Here is a 23,626-nt window from a genome sequence, read left to right as displayed (position 1 = left end):
AGGATTCACTAAAATGATATAAAAGTTCATTTAGCAGTTGTAGTTATGAATCACAATATCACATAACTTACATATTTTATGTTACAATAATTGTGGCCAATATTCACATGAGATTCCAGCTCATGGGTATGAGAGATATCAATAGATTCATATCAATCCTTTATTACAGCGATAGCTTCCTTTAAAATAGGAATTCTCTGTCAACAGAGATGATATCAATAAAGCTTCCAAAGAAATTATTTTTTCTGGAAAAAATTATTTTTTAAAAAAAATCTGCAGGGGCTGGTACTGTGGTGCAGTGGATTAAAGCCCTGGCCTGAAGTGCCAGCATCCCATATGGGCACCGGTTCTAGTCCCGGCTGCTCCTCTTCCATTCCAGCTCTCTGCTATGGCCTGGGAAAGCAGTAGAAGATGGCCCAAGTCCTTGGGCCCCTGCACCCACTTGAGAGACCCAGAGGATGCTCCTGGCTCCTGGCTTTGGATCGGCACAGCTTCAGCCATTGCGGCCATCTGGGGAGTGAACCAGTGGATGGAAGACCTCTCTTTGTGGCTCTACCTCTCTCTGTAACTCTGTCTTTCAAATAAATAAAATAATTATTAAAAAAAAATTCTTCACCTAAGGTTCTGTTGACTCCTGCTGTTGAAATAAATTAGACTGGTTACTATTTTTTATTGCAAAACAGAAATAATTCTCAGTCTTGGCTGTAAGTTGCAACTTCATGAGATGGATTTAAAAATTAATATCTTTGCCTGGATCCTGTGTGTGTATTTATTCCATCAGAGGCGCAGTGTAGACATCACCTGTCCTATGTGATTCTAACATGCAGAGTGAAAATCATGGCCCATGTTAGGGTTAGAAGTCATTAGGATAGGAAAGACCATTTTCTTCTCAACACCATTAAGTACTATCTAATCTGTTTTCTTGCCATTACCTTATATGTCTTAAAAGAATCTTTAAAAAGATACTTTTTAAATTAAATTAAATTGCTGTGCAATTTTCTTCTAATACCTTCTCAGGAGACTGGAAAATATCATGAAACTTTCAGTTGAAGAAACTGAAAGAGGTATTGCCTGAGCAGACCGGTCCTGCTGAGAAATCCGAGTGATCAGAATTCTAGGGATCTGCACCTTCCGCTGATGCATGTTGAAGAAACACAGGGACTCTGGTCTACAAATGCCTCACCAGTACATTCTCCAAGTCTCGTGCCTTTTATATCCATTCTGAAGTGCTTGAAATCTTTGGCATTCTGCCTGGGACCATCAATATCTCTCACCTGAGCAAGGGGATTTTTTTTTTTTTTAAATAACCAGTGGAATCTTTCCATTAAATGGAATGACCTTTCCTGTAGGTCAAAGTGTTCCACGCTTCTGGGAAAGTAAATCTCTACTCTTATTTTCATCGGGAATATTGCCGCCTATGAATCCCCATGTAGCACTTCCTCCTCTTGCTCCTTGGAGTGTAATAGATTGGGCCCTTAAATACTCAGTCTGGTCATAACACGCAGATAGAGGTCTCAAACCTGTGCTCCATGTTCTTTGGACAAACTTCAACTTTCCTCTCACACTTAGCACCATAAATCTACTTCCTGCCTCGGCATACAATACGTAGAATATGGAAGCCCTTTTTTTTTTTTTTCACGTGAGACTGACAACACTTCCGACTCTCCTGCCCAAACATGATCATCTCAAGATTCTCTACATGTGCATTCATCATGAAAAGCTTAAGAAGTAGTGAGTCAAAGGGCAAGTGGCTTAACTGTTTACCATCAATTTTCTTCCATAAATGTTGACATACTACGTACAAAAATAGCAGTAAGTCATTCTCTATAACTTGCATTATGCCTCTTGAGTTCGTTTGCTAAAGAAAACACAGGAACAGACATTTCTCATGAGGAGTGCACGCTTGAAATGTACTTGGCAGGAAGCAAATGAGAAAACAGGAGATAATGACATGTATGCATTGCAACTGTTCACACTAGTGGCATCATTTATATGAACGTTTTACATATTGAAAATTGCAGAGACTCCTGCTGTGCTGTTCCTTTTGGGAAGCAGGCTGGTATGCAGTGTTTAATTAAGTATTTTAAAACCAAGCTTTTGTAGGCCTGTTCCACTTTAGCTAAAGTTATGACAGCTTGTCTCTGTTAGTTTAAAAAAAGAAGGCATAGTTTATTCCCTCCTCTCTCTCTCTGTTTCTCTTTCTTTTCCTCTCTCTTCCTCTCTCTTTTGCAGATACAGGATCTAAGTATTTTTAAGTGCAGTAAAATAGCCTATTTTAGAAATGTAGAAAGGGTAAGTTAATGTGTTTTTGATTTAATGTGTTATAAATGTAAATAGGCATGTAAAAGAATTTGATGAAAAACTTTATCTTTTAGTATAATTAGTTCAATAATGGCAATGTATTAATATTGAAATAAAACCACATTTGCTCTTTCTCTGCTACCATTTTGGTGACCTGGAACATTCACAGTTTAGAAGAAACCACTTCATTTACATCCAAGAGGATTTCTTTTCCAGATAACTGATTTATCCAAATAACATCATCTCTTTCGTTAGCATTACAAGTTATTTTTATTAATTTCTTGTACTTTTTGATTAAGCATTTTTGTGTCATGTTTCTCATCAGAGAAAGAAAATCATATTTAATATTTCTTTCTCCCCATCCCCCATTCTCTGTCATAAGATTAAAGGCCTAGCTAAATGAAAATTTAGCTCAATTCTTTAAGTTATTGACAATATTCTTAACAAGATAAATCTTGTGTTTAAATTACATTTTCTGGTGTAAAGTAACTTTGTCAGTCTTGGAAAATCACATGCATTTTATAGCTATGAGATGTAATATTTCCCTTGACATGGCTGGGTTTATCAGCATTCCAGCAAATAGAGACAGTGATATTGTTGTTGTTCATGTCTTCACATTCAAACCTGTACCTCGGGTTTCCAAGTCACGTGATTTTTGCTATTCTGCCACAATCTACTTTTGCCAAAACATTGCTGATGATAAAATAATAATCATCTTTGGTGACACAGCCCTTCAAGTTTCTCAGTTTGAAGTCATTAAACAAAGACGAAAGAAAGAAAAAATGCTAAAGGTACAGAGAAAAATCTAGTGCTTACAGCTGGTCTCAGCAACTTCAACTTGCGCAAGACCCCGTGTTTGTGAAAACAGCCCAAGAATCTTTGAACAGGATGTAATCATCCTCCTTGCTGCTGAGAAATACTGAAAAAATGACTTCAGCTGCCAAAAATAATAATGCCGTTCACAAGCAGCTCTTCCTATGGCTAAGGGAGGACTAGCCACACATGTGAGTTTCTGCTGGCTTCCAAGGAACAAGCAAGGAAAATGACAAATCTCATCTACCCCACCCTAAAACGCACAGCATCAGAACCCTGTGGGCATCCGGGGCCCATTCCAAAAGGTGCTGACAATGCCAAGGAAGACTCACGTCTACAGAAATCTGAACCGTAAGTGACCCAGAACAAAAGGATTTTATTTGGCAGCAAATCTGTGCTGCCACTTTCTCTCCGTAGCCAAGCCGCCCTGTCTTGTATAGGCAAAGCTGTTAAATACCTGTTAGTCACCAGCCCCAACCCAAACCTTTCTTCCTTTCTTTTTCAAAATATTATCTGGCACATTCTGGGAAAAGACTTCAAGGGCTAGGCAGGGAATATTCGTGAATGATCCTTTAGATAAGTTTCATTAGGAAAACTCTGCACCTACCTCTGTCAAGCCTTGGCTGCTCAGTCCACATGGGCTGGAGGTGGAAAAAAGATCCGGTGTGATGGCTTCTCCAAATTACCAGAAAGAAAGAACCTGGGATGCTTGTCCTTTAAGTGTCTCTAAACATGGCTTGCATAGCTGGATCTCAGCTTATCTGTGCCTTTCGGCTTTCGCTTCCATACATGGATCTGTTCCCAACAGTAACTCCAAGCTGTCGAAAAGAAGCTATCTGGCAGCTCTCTGCTCATCCAGCACACGGATGATAAAAATACACATGTAGAGATCCTTCCAGCCAGGACCATGTCCCACCCCACGGTCCTGCCGCTCTGTATTTTTGCAAATATTCTTTTGTGATTAGCATTTCTACTATTAGGATGTTTACAACACTGCCAATTTCTACCTGTTTCTTACTTAGAGTCTAAAGGAGTGGGTTTAGGTAGCTTTATGAAAATAGAGGCACCATTGTGCTTCCTTACCAAGATCTTTATCCTTACATCTTCTAGTGATATGACGCCTGTGAGACCTGTGAAGTGTTCAGTGAATGAACGACTGAATGTGTACGTGGATGGCTGAGCAAACAGATGACATTTTCATGTGAATGAATGACTGTATACTCCGCATATTTATTTAATTGGGAATGGAGGTTAACACTCTGGATTCTTTGACTTAAAAGAAAAGGTAACAGAGGGTCCAAGTAATCAAAATCCTTAAGAGAGAAGAGGTCAGGTTCTTATTCAAATGTTTTCTCATTTAGGTAATTGTCAAAGTTCCCATGAAGTTACTGCATAGCACATGGTTTGAATTTACAAAGCTTTTCTTTAATGGTAGAAATATAAAATTCCATAGAATACTGCTTATTATATTTGCTCATTGTGAACTACAGTTCAAATGGCATATAAACATGGATAAACCTGGTTCTGCATAGTAGAAGTACTCCCACGGGTTCTTTTATTTTTAAGATGTATCTTTTTCTCCTTCTTTCAGTTTCTTTTTTGCTCCTGTGAGATAAGAAGCAAAAATAATGAGAGACAGAAAGAGGGAATTTCCAAATCATTTTCCATTGATAAATTATTTTTTCAAGATCATTTAAAATCTTCTTGCAGTTTCTTTTGTTTGAATGGTAAAAAATAAATTTGAGGCATACAGGTATAATTAATTTTGATGAGTGGAAAATGGGATATCTTTGCTTGGAATAATCCAGGGGAAAACAGATTAAACAAGAGTGGCAAAAATGTCACAGGTGGTTGTCACAGGTGGTGATGGGTATGCATCTTCTCTATATTATTTTCTCTTTGCACATGTTTAAAATTTCCAGTCAAATATAAAGGAAAAGAAAGTCAAAAGTTAAAAACAGAGTATTAAAAGAAAAGAGATTGAGAATATTCTCGCTGCTCTGACTTTGTAATAATTAGGACAGACTAAACATTCGCTATATTAAGACCATACATGTATCCCCAGGCCTAGTTCTTTCCCTGTGTTTGGTTTTATAAATGTTCCTGATAAAATAAAAATAAAAAAAGAAAAAAAAAGAGAAGAGAAAGTACAAAGCAAACGTATTCATGGCAAGTTTGAACAATTGTAGATTTGAATAAAGAATAAACTGTGAAAAACCACTAAGGTCAGAACAAGAAAGAACAAGGTTTTTTTTTTTTTTTAAGATTTAAAACACTCTGACATTCCAAACTCCTCATCCATGCCTCCAATCAGAGCTGTGCTACATGATAATAATGTATAACTAATGAAAATTAAGATATGATATTTGAAAAATTAAGTTAATGTAGCTCAGTGCTAGTCATGGCAGGTAGTAGCCTTACCCAGGATCCATTCAGTATCCTCTCTTCCTTTGCCAGTTTCAACTTTATAAGGCCTGAAGCAAAATTCTTTTTTCCTTTTGTCCCTTGTGACACAGTTCTGGCCAAACAGGTGTCAATAGGAGTCCCTAAAAGGGACTTTAGGAAGAGTTTTTATTTCTCTGTTAATAAGAGGCAGGTTCAGCTTTCGTCCTTTTCTCCCCTAGCTCCCTTCAACCTAATTCATTCCCAGAGACTAAACTTGAAGCCTGGAGAGGCAGCAGTCATTTGGTGACTAGACAGGGATAAGAGCAAAGATAAGCGCCTGTGTGGTAAGGTGGATGGGGCAGACAGAGTGACTGGACTTCTGTTCTTGCCAGGATCAACCCTGAGCTTTCCCTCTGGGCTTCCTGTCACCTGAGAATAAAATAAAAATGTAATTAATACAAAAAATGGAAGCTAGATTAAGAACTCAAGACACAAATTCAAAGGCTGTTCTCTGGTCCTGGTCCTGGCCCTATAACTTACTCATTGTGTGAGGTTGATTGTGTCACAGATTTCTATCTCCTCTCTGAAAGTCAAGAGAAGACATGATTTTCCTAGCCTACAATTATCCTATGAATTGTTTGTGATACAGCTTCATGAATTGTAAGAGATTACATCGATATAAAGTATTGCTTATTGAATATGATACAGGTGCTGCACTGTGAAGCCACAGTTAAATATAACAGGGCTTGGAAGTCTGTCTTCTGTTCAAAGAAGAATTTGTGGATGCTTACTTTGATGGGCTTAACTTCAAACCTCCTGGGGATTCTTCTCTACAGTTAGTAATATCCAGGTACAGGACTCTCTTATATACCAAGATGTGTTTGCCCACTTTGTGTCGGCCAATGGAGCTGATATGTTCTTGGTGAGGTTGTCAGTAGTAACAGGACAGTTCCTGCTTCACGTCAGTAGGCAGAAGGCTCCAAATACTCACTCTGTTCTGCTCTTTCTCAACTGTTGGGGGTGCTGTGGGGTTCATGTTAGGAAAAGATCTTCTGATAAAGAGATTGAAGTCTTCTCATGTTTCCCAAGAAAGAGGTTAAATTGTTTCCTCTGAGTCTTGTAAATGAGGAAATCAGGATTTAATGTACTGACGTATATTTATCTAACTCTGTGGGGAAGGATACAGTTCGGTTCACCTGAGCATATGAATTCACTATTGGGAACATTAAAAGATTAGTTTATTTTTATTAGTTATTAGTTTATATGGAAGGCAGACAGAGACAGACACACAGGTATACAGAGATCTTCCATTTGCTTGTTCATCCCCCAAATGCCTACAACAGACCAGGACTGAGCCAGGCCAAGACCAGGAGCCAAGAGCTCTACCTGGGTCTTTACATGGCTGTCCCTGCGTCTCCAAATGCACTCCCCAAATGCCTGTCCCAACAGGCTGTTTTTTTCAATGGGATGTCCTGAACCTTCCCTCAAAACTGTGTACACAAATACACATGCACTTCATCTTAGCTGGGAGAACGTAACCTGTGTTATAAGATTCGGCTCAGTGACTCTTCCCTGCCAAAGTCTTCACTTACACAGAGAGAGCAGGAGAGGCAGAGAGAGAGAGAGGTGTTTTCCATCCTCTGTTTACTCCCCAGATGGCCACAATGGCCGGAGCTGCGCCAATCCAAAGCCAGGAGCCAGGAGCTAGGAGCGTCGTCTAGGTCTCCCATGTGGGTTCAGAGGCCCAAGAACATGGGCCATCTTCTACTGCTTTCCCAGGTCATATCAGAGAGCTGGATCAGAAGTCGAGCAGCCAGGACTCGAACCAGCTTCCATATGGGATGCTGGCACTGACTGCAGAAGGCAGCTTCACCCGCTACGCCACAACATTGGCCCCCCACCAGGTCTTCTAAAGCACATAAAAAGGGACTTCAAAAAATTCAGATAAATGGAATTAAAATATAAAGCTTGGACTGGCACAGTGAGTTAAGCTACCAGACACCTGTCAGGGTCCTAGCTACTCTGCTTCTGACCCAGCTGCATATTAATGCTCTTGGGAAAGCAGTGGAAGATGGTTCCAGTGCCTGGGCTCTTGCCACCCATGTGGGAGACTGGGATTGAATTACTGGATCCTGGCTTCCTACTGACTGAGTCTCCATTTGGGGAGTAAACCAATGGATGGAAGATCTTTCTCTTAGTCATTCTACCTTTTAAATAAATGAATAAATAACTAAATCCTTTTAAAAGATATGCTTATTTTATGCAAAACATTTTTTGAAATCCATGCATAGTTTTTTTTTTTTTCATGGTATATATTGTATGGCGTACTGTACTTTTTCCCCTTTTCCCTCTGGCTTTGGCCATTAGACTATCATTATCATCCTCTAGAATTGTTCTCTTCTTTACATCTTAGACTTTACTAATGTGTTCTTTGAGGATAAGAATTCTGTATCAATCATCACTTTGCACACCAAAGTACAGTATTTAGAATGTCATGGATACTCAATAAATGCTTGGTGAATGAATAAGACTAGTTGCTATTTATGAGTAATTACTATGTGATGGGAACTGAATATAATACATGCTTTTTTCATTTGTTCTTAGAATGAAAATGAAATTGCACTTAAATATTCTTTTTTGATAACTGTTTAGCACAAGTGTGAAGACATGTTAGAGTAGTTGAATAATTTTATGAGACTAAGTAATAAATATATTACTTAGAGTTGAAATTATTCATTTATTCATTCAATTATCCAGCAAATATTTTTCTTCTTTTGCTTTTCATGGTTTGGGTGTCATAGCTAAGAATCTGTTGTGAAATTCATGGTTACAAATATTTAATCCCATGCTTTCTTCAAAGAACTGTATGGATTTAGCTTTTAGATTTAGGCATTTGATCCTTTTATAGTTAATTCTCACATATGAGATAGGATACAGTTTCAATTTCAGTCTTTTTCATGTAGGTATCTAATTGTCAAAGTAACTTTAGTTGAAAGATGAATTGACTGTCCATGTTGACAATAAATTGAACAGAGATGTATGGGTTTACTGTTGAATGCTCAGTTCTATTCATTGACCTATATTTGTTTGTTTATCCTTTATACCAGCTCCATGTTGTCTTGATTATTGTAGCCTTGTATCAAGTTTTCAAGTTTTGAAATCAGGAAATACGAGTTCTCCATCTTTGTACTTTTTCAAGACTATTTCAGGATCTTTGCAATTCAATATGAATTTTAAACCCAGATCATCAGTGTTTATATTAAAGTCATCTGGGGTTCCAACTGAGATTATTTGTAGTCTGTATAGATCATTTTAGGGAACATTGCCACCTTAGCAGTGTTAAGTGTTCTGATCTATAAACATGAATAATTTCCTATTTATTTGGATTTTTAAAAAATTATTTAGACAGTGTTTTTAAATATAAATATGAGTATAAACATTGCACTTCTTTTGTTAAATTTATTCCTTGATATTTTATTCTTTTGATGTATTCAGAAATGAAATTGCTGTGTTAATTTCGCTTTCAGATTGTTCACTGCAATTGTATAGAAATACAAGTAATTTCTATATGATGATTTTGTATTCTGTAATTTTAATTTATTTATTAGTAGTAATAATCTTTAAGAGATTCCTTAGGATTTTTAATATACAAGATCATGTCATCTGCAAATAGTGTTTTTTTCCCAAGGGTTGCAGTTTCATTTATTTATTTATTTCAAAGTCAGAGTTACACAGAGAGATGAGAGGCAGAGAGAGAGAGAGAGAGAGAGAGAGAGAGAAAGTCTTCCATTTGCTGGTTCACTCCCCAATTGGCTGCAACGGCCGGAGCTATGCCCATCCAAAGCCAGGAGCCAAGGCCCAAGGACTTGGGCCATCTTCTACTACTTTCCCAGGCCATAGCAGAGAGCTGGATCCGAAGTGTAGCAGCCAGGACTTGAACTGGCGCCCATATAGGATGCTGGCACTTCAGGCCAGGGCATTAATGTGCCAGTGCTCCAGCCCCCATAGTATTAGTTTTACTTCTTTCTTTCTTAAGTCTTTTTATTTTTTTAATATTTATTTATTTATTTATTTATTTTACTAACTGACTTGTCTAGAACCTCCAGTACAATACTGACATAAGTAGCTAAAGGAAACATCCTTGTCTTGTTCCTAATTGTATGAAAAAACATCCAGTTTTTCACTATTATTGTGGGAGTTTTCTAGTGTGCTCTTTATTCTGATAGGAAATTCTCATCTACTCCTAGTTCATTTTTTTCTTTTTTTAAAAAAATCATGAGGGGGCCGGCGCCATGGCTCAATAGGCTAATCCTCCACCTTGCGGCGCCGGCACACCGGGTTCTAGTCCCGGTCGGGGCGCCGGATTCTATCCCGGTTGCCCCTCTTCCAGGCCAGCTCTCTGCTATGGCCAGGGAGTGCAGTGGAGGATGGCCCAGGTGCTTGGGCCCTGCACCCCATGGGAGACCAGGAAAAGCACCTGGCTCCTGGCTCCTGCCATCGGATCAGTGCGGTGCGCCGGCTGCAGCGGCGGCCATTGGAGGGTGAACCAACGGCAAAGGAAGACCTTTCTCTCTCTGTCTCTCTCTCTCACTGTCCACTCTGCCTGTCAAAAAAAAAAAAAAAAAATCATGAGGGTATTGTATTTTGTTAAATGCTATTTTAGCATCTACTGAATGATCATAAAATGTTTTTACTCTTTTGATATGATGTTTATGTAAGTTAATTTTTAGAAGCTAAATCAAATTTACCTTTTCCCATTTGGTCATGGTGTACAGTTCATTTATTGCTGAACTCAGTTTGTTATTATCTTACTGATGGTTTTTATTTGTCAATATTCATAAGAGATATGGTCTATAATTTTCTTTTCTTGTGCTTTCATAATCTGTTTTTTTTTTTTTTTGTATCAGAGTAACAGTTGATCATGTAATTCACAGGGAAGAATCTTCATCAGTCTGGATTTTGGAAGAATTTGTGAAGAATTTTAATGAATTCTTCATTAAATGCTTGATTAAATTCATCAATGACATAATCTGGGTCTTGGATTTTTGCAGAGTTTTGAATACTGATTCATTCTCTTTCTTGTTATAGATCTATTTATTTATTTCGTCTCGAATCAGTTTAGGTACTTTATATCTTTCTGGTAATCTAAGTTATCTAATTTGTGGATGTATGATTATTATGCCTATTATCCTTTCTATCATTCCTATATTATTATTCCTTTTAGTTAAAATTTTCTTTTTCTATTATTATTCCATTTATTCCTTTTAGTGCTTTTTGCCATGTTAGGGAGGTAGTAGCACGGAGGAGCTGTGGCGACCAGGACCCTCCGGAAGCCTCACTACAGCAGTGCCTGTGTCATCCTAAATCCCCCTTCTTGCAGCTTCAGCACTTCACCTTTACAGCCGATACTAGCTAAAAATAACCACCATGGTTGCTGACTATGTCCCCTGAGATGAGCTTTAGCTTATTATAATGTCATTATAATAAAATTACCATGGCCAACATTGCCATTCCCATCATAAACCTGATGCCATGACACTGCTTAGATTTCCAAAAATGCGTAAGGAAATGAACAGCACTTAAGTCTGATCGCCAAACTCCACCCTCTTTGAATATTCAATTAAGTTTCATCCCAGACACCACTCCCTAGGCAATCAGATCATATTAAAGATGACCCCAAGCCTCGTGGAGTGCAACTCCTGTACTTTCATTTTGCATACAAATAAATCTTACTTCTCTGCTGATTTTTACCTACATCTTATCCTCAATTCTTTTCTTGCTTTAGAGGCAAGAATCTGGACCCAACCACCTCATAACACTTGATTTCTGAAAGGTCAGGAATAATGTTCCCTCTTATTTTCAAATCCATCTTACCAGTGTTCTCCTTTTCTCTTGGTTGAGCTAAGGCTCTGCATCTGGAGGTGAGCACAATGTCAAGATTCAGTAGGGATGACAGATTCTAACAACCGAGATCTTGGTGAAAAGAATGGGGCTGTAGCTTGAGGTCACTCAACTTGACTCTTCTGGTGTAGGATCATTGTTCCCTTGGGATATGGAGCAAGAGCCTCAGTGTTTTCAGCAGTTAGACCCTCCATCCGGTGAGCGAGGACTGGACAAAGAGGGAACCCCTACTTTTGACCACGTTTTCCCAGAACTTAGCCCTAGCAGCTGACAGTCGAGGGCAGGATGAAAAAACCCTTCAGTGTTGCCCCTCCTCTGAAGATGTCACTCTGTGCTTGGCCTCAGAAGTCAGGAGGGATGCCTCCTCCTCACTGATCGGGGGTGGAGGACAGAAGAAGACTTCCTGGTTCAGATACAATAGACTTTCGCCTTTTTACTATATTTTAAGAGATTTTCTTGACTGATATTTCTTCATTTATTACTTTCTCTTAGACATTATGTTTTCAGAAGTATCCAGAGGATTCACTTTAAAATATAATAATTTTTATAAGTTTCACTGGGGAGTGAGTCAGAGGAGCTACAAATAGTGTCATGTCAGAAGTTGATCTTGCCCAGATTTTTTTTTTAAGAGTTCAGATTATTTCTATATGGTGTGTGTTCTTCAAGGACAAAATGGCTATCTCCATCACCTTCACATTTTATACCTTGGATAGACTAGGCTTGTGCTAGATATTCAATTGGATTTTGTTGAAGTCAGTTTTAAAAAGCATAAGTATGTCTTTATACGTTGGTATCTTTAGAGTAGTCATATTTTCACTACTTAATTTCATCACCCAATTTTACTTACATTTACAAGTGAGATTATAGTCTGATAAGTACAGTGAATCGCCACTCACTCTACAGTATAGTCAGTGATTTCTCCAAAAACAAAATTGACTCACTTTTCCTTTTGTTATTGATTTCCCTTCTTTTCCCCATTTATAATTAACATAAATCATGAGTGAAATACTTGTACTTGCTTTAATTATCAAGGGGTGAGATCTCTTTCAGGCCCAAGGCATAAAGAAGAGATGATTTCTATGTCTCTCAGCAGAGCTACTGCTCATGTGGGAGTTGGAAAACCCCTAAAATTAGAAATAAGAAGCTTTTCCTTAAAGAGTTCATTAAACTAACAATATCATTTCTACAGTTTTTATTTGTCTACATTGCTCCAAAAATGGTTGGATAATCTAATCAAAGGGGGTTGTGGTCAGGATTTCCACTCAATAAAGGTAAAATGACAAAAGTCTTAGTTGACAAGAATATTTTAAGTAAGGGTATTAGGCCAAAACTTACCTCCGTCCACCTTATAAGTAAAGTGAAAAGACAGATGACTGTTAAAAATTGAGCTTAAAAAGCCCAGATGTTCAATCCCTACCACTAATTTTGGGACTGAGTGAAGAAATAATGCAACAGAGATCATTACCACAATAGCCCCAGTTTTCATGATGGCCAATTCACTTTTTTTTTTTTTTTGACAGGCAGAGTGAACAGTGAGAGAGACAGAGAAAGGTCTTCCTTTGCTATTGGTTCACCCTCCAATGGCCGCCATGACTGGCACGCTGCTGCCGGCGCACCGCGCTGATCCGATGGCAGGAGCCAGGTGCTTCTCCTGGTCTCCCATGGGGTGCAGGGCCCAAGGACTTGGGCCATCCTCCACTGCACTCCCTGACCACAGCAGAGAGCTGGCCTGGAAGAGGGGCAACCGGGACAGAATCTGGCGCCCCGACCAGGACTAGAACCCGGTGTGCCGGCGCCGCAAGGTGGAGGATTAGCCTAGTGAGCCGCGGCGCCGACCGCCAATTAACTTTTAAGTTATCTTAGTTGCAGGCTGTAATATGTACCTGTGCCAGCTCAAACTTCCAAAGGAGTGCTTTTATCCAATTCTTGCACCTGTTTAGAATAAAGCTATTTCTACTTCCTCTGAAATTTGCTTTAATTTTTGTTTTTTCAAATTATAAATCTTGTTCTGCTTTCTGGTATTGTTATTATTTTTGTATCTGTAGATCATAAACTCTATATGGAAAGAATTCATATTTATTTTACAACATAGCATTTTTATTCTGATGGTTTTCTTTTTTTTATTTTTAACTTTTATTTAATGAATATAAATTTCCAAAGTACAGCTTATGGATTACAATGGCTTCCCTCCCGTAACGTCCCTCCCACCTGCAACCCTCCCCTTTCCCACTCCCTCTCCCCTTCCATTCACATCAAGATTCATTTTTGATTCTCTTTATATACAGAAGATCAGTTTAGCATACATTAAGTATGTTCCCACACAGAAACATAAAGTGAAATACTGTTTGAGTACTAGTTATAGCATTAAATCTCAATGTACAGCACACTAAGGACAGAGATCCTACTTGAGTAAGTGCACAGTGACTGATGGTTTTCTAATAAGATTATAAGTACACAAGAATATGAGGGCAGTTCAAAATATTTATGGAAAAATGAAATTAAAAGCTTGATTTATTTGATAATAATTTTGAAATCCAGCACATATTTTTCATAATATGAATTTTATATGAACTTTTTGTAGAATCCTTATGCAGCATAGATTGATGAATATAATGATAAGACAATATAAATTATAATAAGTAGAATTTTAAACTGCTTTAACAAATAGACTCTAAGTTTAGAAAATAGAGACATCTACCTTGAGGCAAACTGTGCAAGTTTATAATGTATAAGTGTATACACTATAAATGTATAAATGTGTCTCTAGACCTCAGTAAGCATTCTCCTAACTTACTTTGCGATTTGAGCAGTCAATCATTGCATGAATAGGTTTCTGATCCACCCATTGATTTATGTAAAGTATAAAACATAGATGTTAATGTACTGGATTTTTTAGAAGGAAAAATGGATTTGGAGCATTATTTGCAAAATAAATTGATTCTGGGTCATCTCATTTTTATGATGTAAGTGAAAACCATTATACACTACGTAGAAACAACAACTTCTACAGGATTATATTACTGCAAATAAAGGCATGACAATCTGCACTGTAGTAATTAAGCCCCATTGATCAAAAAATCTGTCCAATGATATTGCACCTGTATTTTACCCAGAGTTGTTTATATCAACAAAGCTAATTTAAATGAGTGATTAATTTAGAGGTACCTTAAAATTTTACAAACACAAGTGGTTATAATACTTTTTATTAGTAGAAGAAATGTTGATAAGGGTCTAAATATCTTACAATGTTTGTGATAGACAAAATAAGGTAATTTTGGAAGTCTCCAGGAAGCCTTATGTTTGTTTCTCACTAACAAATATATAGCTGTAGCATCTTTGGACACATTGTGAAAAATAATATGACCCTGCTTGTACATATTTGGATCATCTCTGCATCATCCTTCCTTTTGGACAAATGATTCTGGTTTTGGATTCCATAGTGGGAATACTTTGAACTTCATTTTCTTGAAGATTAAAGTGAATTAATTTATTTTAATACAATAGCTAACAAAAATAAGACATTTTAGTTGAATTAGGTTCAATTGTTCTAATTTAACATCACAAATCATATGTACAAAAAGAATTTATGCTCATTTTGACGTTTAGTCCATGAAACTCGTAAATATTGGATATCTCCAGACTGGTATAGATTTTGTTCTTAAAGTATCTGTGAACAGTCTTTCCTTTAAAATTTATTTAATCAAGAGAGAATGAGAGAGAGAGAGAGAGAGAGAGAGAAAGAGAGAGAGAGAGAGAGAGAGAGAGAGAGAGAGAGAGACAGCGCCCAAGTAACTCAATAGCTTAGGATGAAGCCAGGAACTGAGAACACAATCCAGGTGTCCCTCATGAGTGGCAAGGACCCAACCATTTGAGCCATCATTGCTGCCTCTCAACATAAGCATTTGCAGAAAGCTTGAATCAAGACCCAGAGCCAGGAATTGAACTTAGGCACTGTGATGTGGGATCTAGGCACCTCAACCACTAGATTTACTCCACCCTCTTCCCTTCTTAAATTTGGAGTCATCATTTTCATTTTAACTCCTACCTGGGCAACTGTTGCAATTCTTTTACTCATCATATTATAAAGGTAGACAATAAATTTAACCTGGCAATGAATTTACAGGTGCTTAATACACAGTATTGCTGTGATGTGTGGAATGTTGACAGGTTTTATGGCCCTTTCTTACTAGTTTTTTTTTTTTTTTTTTTTTTTTTTTTTTTTTTTTTTTATCTCCTTCTTTTTGCTTCACTATTCAACCGCACTTCAAAATGTTCATGGAGAAATAGAATTAAAAGATATACCTACTTTGGTGCAAAAAATTGAAATCCATGCAGTTTGTTTTTCATAATATACATATTTCCTAAATGTTCTAAAGACTTTTCTTATGGAGGTCAGAATGAATGGCAAATGAACAATGTGAATGAAGTTGTGTCAAAGACTGAAGGTACTCAGATTTTGATCTACTTGCAAATAATGTTCTACAACAGCTTTGTGGGTTCTGGGAGAATAAACAGACTACTAGATCAGAAGTAAAGGATTTTAGTACTCACAGCATAATAACAAGCAAAATGAACATCAGAATACTTGCTTCAACTCATCTGGACCTCAAGTCCCTCAGGGGTGAGGGAACAGGCCCCAGAGAGATGCCTTCACATTCATGGAGTTGCATTACAGAAAGAAACCCAGGGCTGGTGTTGTGGCATAGCAGGTAAAGCTGCAGGCTGTGACACTGGCATCTCACACTGGTTCAAGTCCTGGCTGCTCCATTTTTGATCATGGTCCCTGCTAATGCGCCTGGCAAAGCAGTAGAAATGGCCCTTGCATTTATATAGGAGACCTGGATGAAGCTCCTGGCTGCTAGCTTTGGTCTGGCTCAACCCTGACCCTTATGGCCATATGGGGAGTGAACCCATGAAGGGGAGATTTCTCCCTGTCTCTGTAACTCTAACTTTCAACTAAAATAAATAATTTTTTTTTAAAGACAGAGAGGAACTCAAGCTTGGGGAACCTGACTCTTTTATAATGGATAACAATCATGACTATCCTTTGCTCTGGAAAGAGATCTTAACTTTAGTACACTGAAAGTAGGCATGCTAGCCTTATGCTCTGGAGGGAGAGAGGCACAGTCTCCATATTCTAAGGGTACAAAGTATACAAATATCCTTGAAGAGATGGCCTAAGTCAAGGAGTACTTATTGCTTCTGTTTGCCAGATATGTACAGTATGAGAAACATGTGGAGAATTGTTTCCCAATAATTTGCAGAGCCCACTATATGGTAATCACATGCTACAGTGTTCAGTGATTGATTTTTTTGTCTTTGTTTTAAATGGAAATTTTGAATGATAAAAGGAGAATGAGACAGCTTGGGTATATGAGGACTCAGGAGCTGAGTTGAAGGCAATTATAATTAACAAACATTTTTGCTGCTTGGTAAAAGAGACTGGGGGCAGGAGTGGAGAAAAATAAACGTACTGTTTGAGCATTGCCAGGCTAGGTAATATATGTTTTTGTTTTTTTTTTCCTCATTTACTCTCCATAAAAAGTATACACATTATAAGCAATATAGTAAGTATAGATGGACAAAATACTAGTGTATTTAAATAAAAAAATGAAGGAATGTTTGATTGTGTTGTCTCTAAGGACAATATCCAGTAAATAAAATATTTTCTAATCTTATCTTATTCCTTAAATATACCAAAAGTCAACACTTTTTAAAAAATGTGGCTTATACACTATGGAATACTACTCAGCTATTAAAAGAATGAAATCCTGACTGGCAACAAAATGGATGTAACTCGAAACCATTATGCTTAGTGAAATAAGCCTGACCCAAAAAGATACCACATGTTTTCCCGATTTGTGGTAACTAATAGAGTATAACAAATGTAATGTATACAGGCGATATTGACATTTTGAGATTTGATTATTGTTTGCAGCCTTCGTCTCTACTGTTGAGGAACAGTGTATTTTTTCTTCTTGCTATTTGTTGAATTCTTTACTTAGTAGCAGAGCGTTAAGTTTATGATTATAAACAAACTGAAAGTATGTCATTGTAAAAAAATAAGAAAAGAAAGAGGAGGAAAAGTAGGAGCATGGGCAGGATGGAGAGTAGGGTGGGAAGTATCACTATTCTCCTAAATCTGTATATATGAAACTTGTTCACCTTATAAAAGTAAAAATTCTTTTCAAAAGTCTGCTCTTTAATAACCTATTCATAATGATTTTTATTAAAGTGAACAGTCATTTAATGGAGAGAGTGGGCTTTATTTACTGGTAGCTAGAGATCCTGAAAGAACTGAAAATGGAAAGCCAAATGGAGAAAAATCCTAATATTTCATGTGTTGGTAACATGGAAAAAACATATCATTTGACATAGAAATTAACTTTTTTCTTTTGATAGAAGAGAGGTTTTAACCATCTTCTATTTTGTGGTAAACATTGTGTAGATTTGATGTTAATTTTTCTCTGAACATTTGGTATCATTCTCTACTGAAATCATTTGTTTCTGGAGATTTCCTTTTTGGAAATATTAAAATTATATATTCAATTTTATTGTATTTATTAGGCTATTCAAATTATATTTTTAAGATTAGGTGAGTTGTACTAATTTATAATTTTCAAGGAATTGATCCTGTTGGTTTGTAGTATTGTTAAGTCATTCAATCTTTTTGCTGATTTTATTTCTAGTTATTCTATAAACCACTGTTGTGTACTTATCAATTTTGCCTTTCAATTCTATGAGTCTTTCCTGTATAAACTTTGCTGGCCTGTTAGATGCATACACATTTGAAGTTGCAAAAATTTTAGGTTGGTTGTTCTTTTATCATTATATAATGTCATTCTCTGTCTCTGAACACTTTCTTTATTTTGAAGTCTACTCCATCTGAAATAATTATAGCCACACTTGCTTTCTTTTGATGAATGCTTATGATATGTGATTATGATGTATATGATATATGATATCCCATTGATTACTTTCTGCCTACTTACATTGCTACATTTAATTAGAGCTATAAACTGATATTTTGCAATCCCTTGATGTCTTTTAATCACCTCCGCCAATCTCTTGCTTTTAATTGCTTTGTTTAGAATATTACTTCATTATGCAAGTATTGATTATGTTGAAGGCTACATCTGCCATTTATTTGTTTGCTTACTGCTTGCTTGCTTTATTTTTTATTTATTTTGATTTCTTTTTCTACCTTTGCACTTATTGAAACTTTTTAGAATTCCATTTCTATTTATTTTATTGTTTTTGAATGTATCTCCTTGCACTACTGTCCTCCAGGGTATTTTACATTATAAAGGTCTATTAGTGTCATCATTTTATCAGTCTGAATGAAATGTGGAAGTCTGACCTTCTTTATGTCTTTTTTACACTTCCCCACTTATCCTACAATTAATCTTATTTTCTCCACCTGCATTTAAAACCACAACAGTGTTACTTTTTTAAGTTTTTTTTAACTTTTATTTAATGAATATAAATTTCCAAAGTACAGCTTATGGATTACAATGGCTTCCCCCCTATAATGTCCCTCCCACCCGCAACCCTCCCCTTTCCCGCTCCCTCTCCCCTTCCATTCACATCAAGATTCATTTTCGTTTCTCTTTATATACAGAAGATCAGTTTAGCATACATTAAGTAAAGATTCCAACAGTTTGCTCCCACACAGAAACATAAAGTGAAAAATACTGTTTGAGTACTAGTTATAGCATTAAATCACAATATACAGCACACCAAGGACAGAGATCCTACATGAGGAGTAAGTGCACAGTGACTCCTGTTGTTGACTGAACAAATTGACACTCTTGTTTATGGCATCAGTAATCACCCTAGGCTCTTGTCATGAGCTGCCAAGGCTATGGAAGCCCCCTGAGTTCACCGACTCTGATCATATTTAGACAAGGCCATGGTCAAAGTGGAAGTTCTCTCCTCCCTTCAGAGAAAGGTACCTCCTTAAGTTTTTTACTTTACCTATCAAATATAATTTAGAAAACAGAAGAGAGAATAAAATCATATTGAACTTATGCATATGTTTTCTTTCTCTGTTCTTATTTTTTTTCTAATAGTTACAGGTTCCTTTTTTGTTATTTCTTTTCTGTATAGAGAACATCACTTAGCTTTTCTTTTAGGAGGGATTTGCTACAACTTCCTTTTATCCCAGAATGTTTTCATTTACTTTCAATTTCTGAAATATATATTCACAGGATATAGAATTCTGCCTTGCAAATTCATTCCCTGTATTGCCTAAAAAATGCTCTGTCACTTCCTTTTTGTCGCTCCCCCTCTTCGTGGAGGAACGACACAGGACCCTGCGCTGTTCTTTTGTCTGCTCGGCCCTCCCCGGGTTTGCTGCTGGTTCTTCCCGGGTTGGCTACCGTCCCTCCACCTCCGTGGAAGGGCAGCTCCCCCCTGCCACTTTCCCCACTTCCACGGGGGAGCGGCACACCGCCGGCCGGCTCTCTCAGGGGCTGCTCAGGTGTCCCTTCAGATAGATGTTCCTGGTGCATGTTGTCTCTCTCCTCCTTTATAGTCCTCTTCCACCAATCCCAACTCTGCTACCCACACGCCGAGTACGCTGCTCTCCTCCAATCAGGAGCAGGATCAGCTCCTGCAGGTTATTGGTTGAACTGGAGGCAGCTGTGTAAAAGTTGTTTACTCCTCTCCCAGCGCCACATTGTGGGAGAGCAGATGCATAGAATAAGTCTTAATTCCAGTAACTTAGTCTAGTCCGAGTTGCTCCCCACACTTTTAACTTCTGTGGTCTCTGGTGAGAAATCAGCTGGCATTCAAACTGCCTTTTCTCTTACTAAAGGTCATTTTTCTATTACTACTTTCAATATTTTCTTTCTTTTAGTTTTCAGAAGTTTGGCTCCGACATCATAAACAAACAGTGGTTTTTCAAAAGTTTATCCTGTTTGGCATTCATTCGGCTTCTGGAATCTGACAATTTATGTTTTGCCACATTTGGACATTGCTAAGTGACTATTTCCTCGTGTAATTTCTCTGCCTTGCCCTCTTTTTCATCTCTTTGTGAGTCTTTGATAATGCAAAGTGTGTTTGCAGTCCACATGTCCTTGACAGTCTGTTTTTTTTCTTTCTTTTTTTTTTTTTTTTTGACAGGCAGAGTGGATAGTGAGAGAGAGAGACAGAGAGAAAGGTCTTCCTTTTTGCCATTGGTTCACCCTCCAATGGCCGCCACGGCTGGCGTGCTGCAGCCGGCGTACCACGTTGATCTGAAGGCAGGAGCCAGGTGCTTCTCCTGGTCTCCCATGGGGTGCAGGGCCCAAGGACTTGGGCCATCCTCCACTACCTTCCCGGGCCACAGCAGAGAACTGGCCTGGAAGAGGGGCAACCAGGAAAGAATCTGGCACCCCGACCAGGACTAGAACCCGTTGTGCTGGCGCCGCTAGGTGGAGGATTAGCCTACTGAGCCATGGCGCTGGCCGGCAGTCTGTTTTATTTTTCCAATCTGTTTTCCTTTCTGCTGTCAGATTTGGTAACTTATATCTCCAGCTTCCGGTTCACTGATTTATTTCCTTTACCCCTCCAACTTGCTTAAGCAATTGGAGTGCATCCATTGAGCTATTTATTTTGTTTATTGTAGTTTTTAGCTCTAAACTCTCCATGTTTTTCCTCATATTTGCTGTATTCTACAGAAACTTTGTATATTTTTGTTTGTTTCAAGCATGTTTGTAATTGTTCATGGTAACATATTTATCTTATCACTGTTTTATTTTATTTTTTTTTTATTTTTATTTTTTGACAGGCAGAGTGGACAGTGAGAGAGACAGAGAGAAAGGTCTTCCTTTTGCCGTTGGTTCACCCTCCAATGGCCGCCGCGGCCGGTGCGCTGCGGCCGGCGCACCACGCTGATCCGATGGCAGGAGCCAGGAGCCAGGTGCTTTTCCTGGTCTCCCATGGGGTGCAGGGCCCAAGCACCTGGGCCATCCTCCACTGCACTCCCTGGCCACAGCAGAGAGCTGGCCTGGAAGAGGGGCAACCGGGACAGAATCCGGCGCCCCGACCAGGACTAGAACCCGGTGTGCCAGTGCCGCTAGGCGGAGGATTAGCCTAGTGAGCCACGGCGCTGGCCCTTATCACTGTTTTTTTTTTTAAAGATTTATTTTATTTATTTGAAAGACAGAGTTACAAAGGGAGGCAGAGACTGAGAGAGAGGTCTTCCATCCGCTAGTTCACTCCCCAATTGGCAACAACAGCTGGGGCTGCGCCAATCCAAAGCTAGAAGCCAGGAGCCTCCTCTGGATCTCCCATGTAGGTGCAGGGTCCAAGAACTTGGACCATCTTCTACTGCTTTCTCAGGCCATAGCAGAGAGCTGGATCAGAAGTGGAGCAGCTGCATCTCAAACTGGCACCCACACGGGATGCTGGCACTGCAGGCCAGGGTGTTAACCCACTGCACCACAGTGCCAGCCCTTTATCACTGTTTTTATCTATCAATTGCTGCTTTTCATTCTGTTCATGATTTTGGTGGTTCTTGGCATGACAGGTGATTTTGATTGAAGATTTGTGACAGTAGAATTTATATTATGACACTGAATATTATTTAAATCTCAATTTAAGCAGGTTTTCTCTAAAATGATGCTTGTCGGTATGTAGACTTGCTGGACTCATTATTGCCATTTGGGAGTAAATGTCCAGGTTTCCCACATGGTCTCTATTTTTTTTTTATTGATTTTCACTATGGAGGATTAATCATATATAACCTTAGTACTTTTACTTTCGCATTGTGATCCTCCTGTAGCCAATGTGTGCAATATTTCTGCCATGAAGGAAAGGCTTTTTTTATGCATCTACTGAAGTGTGTGCATGCTTTCTGTTCCTCATTCTGTTGATGCCATTTCTTGCATTCATTTATCTGAATATTGAGCCATCCTTGCATCTCTGAGATGAATATCACTTGATTATGATGTGTGATCTTTTTTACCACATGGTCTCTATTAACACTGGAGATTATTGATTGTACGGGGGATATTTGGCTCTTTTCTAGGATTTGACTGCTACTTTTCTGGTGGGAGAAGTTGTGATAACTCATTTCTGCTCTTTGTATGGCATCCATGACATGATGAAGGAGAAATAACATTGCTGCATTTCAGTGACAACTGAGAAAGTTCTGCCACCCCTAAGATTGCCCTCATGAGAAGTAATAGGATGTCTATGTATGTAGAAGTCCATGCTCTCCTCTCACCCGCTTGGTATTGGGTGATTGTCGCTCCCCCTCTTCATGGAGGAACGGCACAGGACCCTGCGCTGTTCTTTTGTCTGCTCGGCCCTCCCCGGGTTTGCTGCTGGTTCTTCCCAGGTTGGCCACCGTCCCTTCCACCTCCGTGGAAGGGTGGTTCCCCCTGCCACATTCCCCACTTCCGCGGGGGAGCGGCACACTGCCGGCCGGCTCTCTCGGGGGCTGCACAGGTGTTCCTTCAGATAGATGTTCCCCTTAGATGTTCCTGGTGCATGTTGTCTCTCTCCTCCTTTATAGTCCTCTTCCACCAATCCGTGCTCTGCTACCCACACGCCGAGCGCGCCGCTCTCCTCCAATCAGGAGCAGCTCTTGCAGCTTGTCAAGTTGGTGAGAGGCAGCTGGGTAGAAGCTGTACGCTCCTCTCCCAGCGCCACATTGTGGGAGAGCAGATGCATAGAATAAGTCTTAATTCCAGTAACTTAGTCTAGTCCGAGTTGCTCCCAGTTGCTCCCCACAGGTGATTACTACTGGTGAAGATGAAAGTCCAAATTCCTTACTTAGTCTTCTCAGGCAGTACTTTGTCAGGGTCATGGAGTACCTTGCACAGATTGGGGAGGATGAAAGTCTAAGCTTCCCACTAGACCTTTTTTTGGCATATATTGAGGTAGTATTTAGCTGGAGTAAGATATTTTTGTCCAAAATTTTTCTTTCTATTCAGTCGTTTTCTTAATCCTTTGATTTGGGTGAGCAGATTTTTTGAAAGTATATTTCTCGCCAACTAGTTTCAAATTGGGGATTTATGAGGAAAAAGAAGACACAAGAAATTCATCATTATGCCATTAATGCGATCTAAGCCCTCTCATTGACCTGCATTCTCTCTACCTATCAGTTTCATGTTTGTGCTGCATGTAGTTCTCTGGGTTTTTAGTTGTACCTAGTGTGTAGAATAGAGAAAACTACACCATCTTTCCAGAAGCAGAAGTTTGAACCATCTGTATATCTATATTAAATTTAAAAATT

At 38.6% G+C, this 23,626-nt stretch overlaps 1 long non-coding RNA gene and 1 other non-coding gene across 4 annotated transcripts in view; both read left to right on the top strand.

The window, feature by feature from the left end:
* Positions 1–3,161: 3,161 nt before the first annotated feature.
* Positions 3,162–23,626, top strand: part of LOC108176367 (uncharacterized) — a 174,131-nt gene continuing 153,666 nt past the window's right edge. For 2 of the 3 annotated variants that reach the window (XR_001793000.3, XR_007918264.2), the window contains exon 1: positions 3,192–3,465. This is a non-coding gene — a long non-coding RNA (uncharacterized lncRNA). Of the gene's footprint in view, positions 3,466–23,626 lie in introns of all 3 variants that reach the window. The other variant, XR_007918263.2, reaches the window with a different exon arrangement.
* LOC127490439 (small nucleolar RNA SNORA72) lies at positions 5,095–5,226 on the top strand. The gene has a single exon (XR_007918389.1). It is a non-coding gene; the product is annotated as a small nucleolar RNA SNORA72 (small nucleolar RNA).

The sequence above is a fragment of the Oryctolagus cuniculus genome, chromosome 2 (assembly GCF_964237555.1).
Source record: "Oryctolagus cuniculus chromosome 2, mOryCun1.1, whole genome shotgun sequence".
In the NCBI taxonomy this organism is placed as follows: Eukaryota; Metazoa; Chordata; class Mammalia; order Lagomorpha; family Leporidae; genus Oryctolagus; species Oryctolagus cuniculus.
Note: the sequence above shows the minus strand (reverse complement) of the source record. Positions and strands in the feature narration are given on the sequence as shown.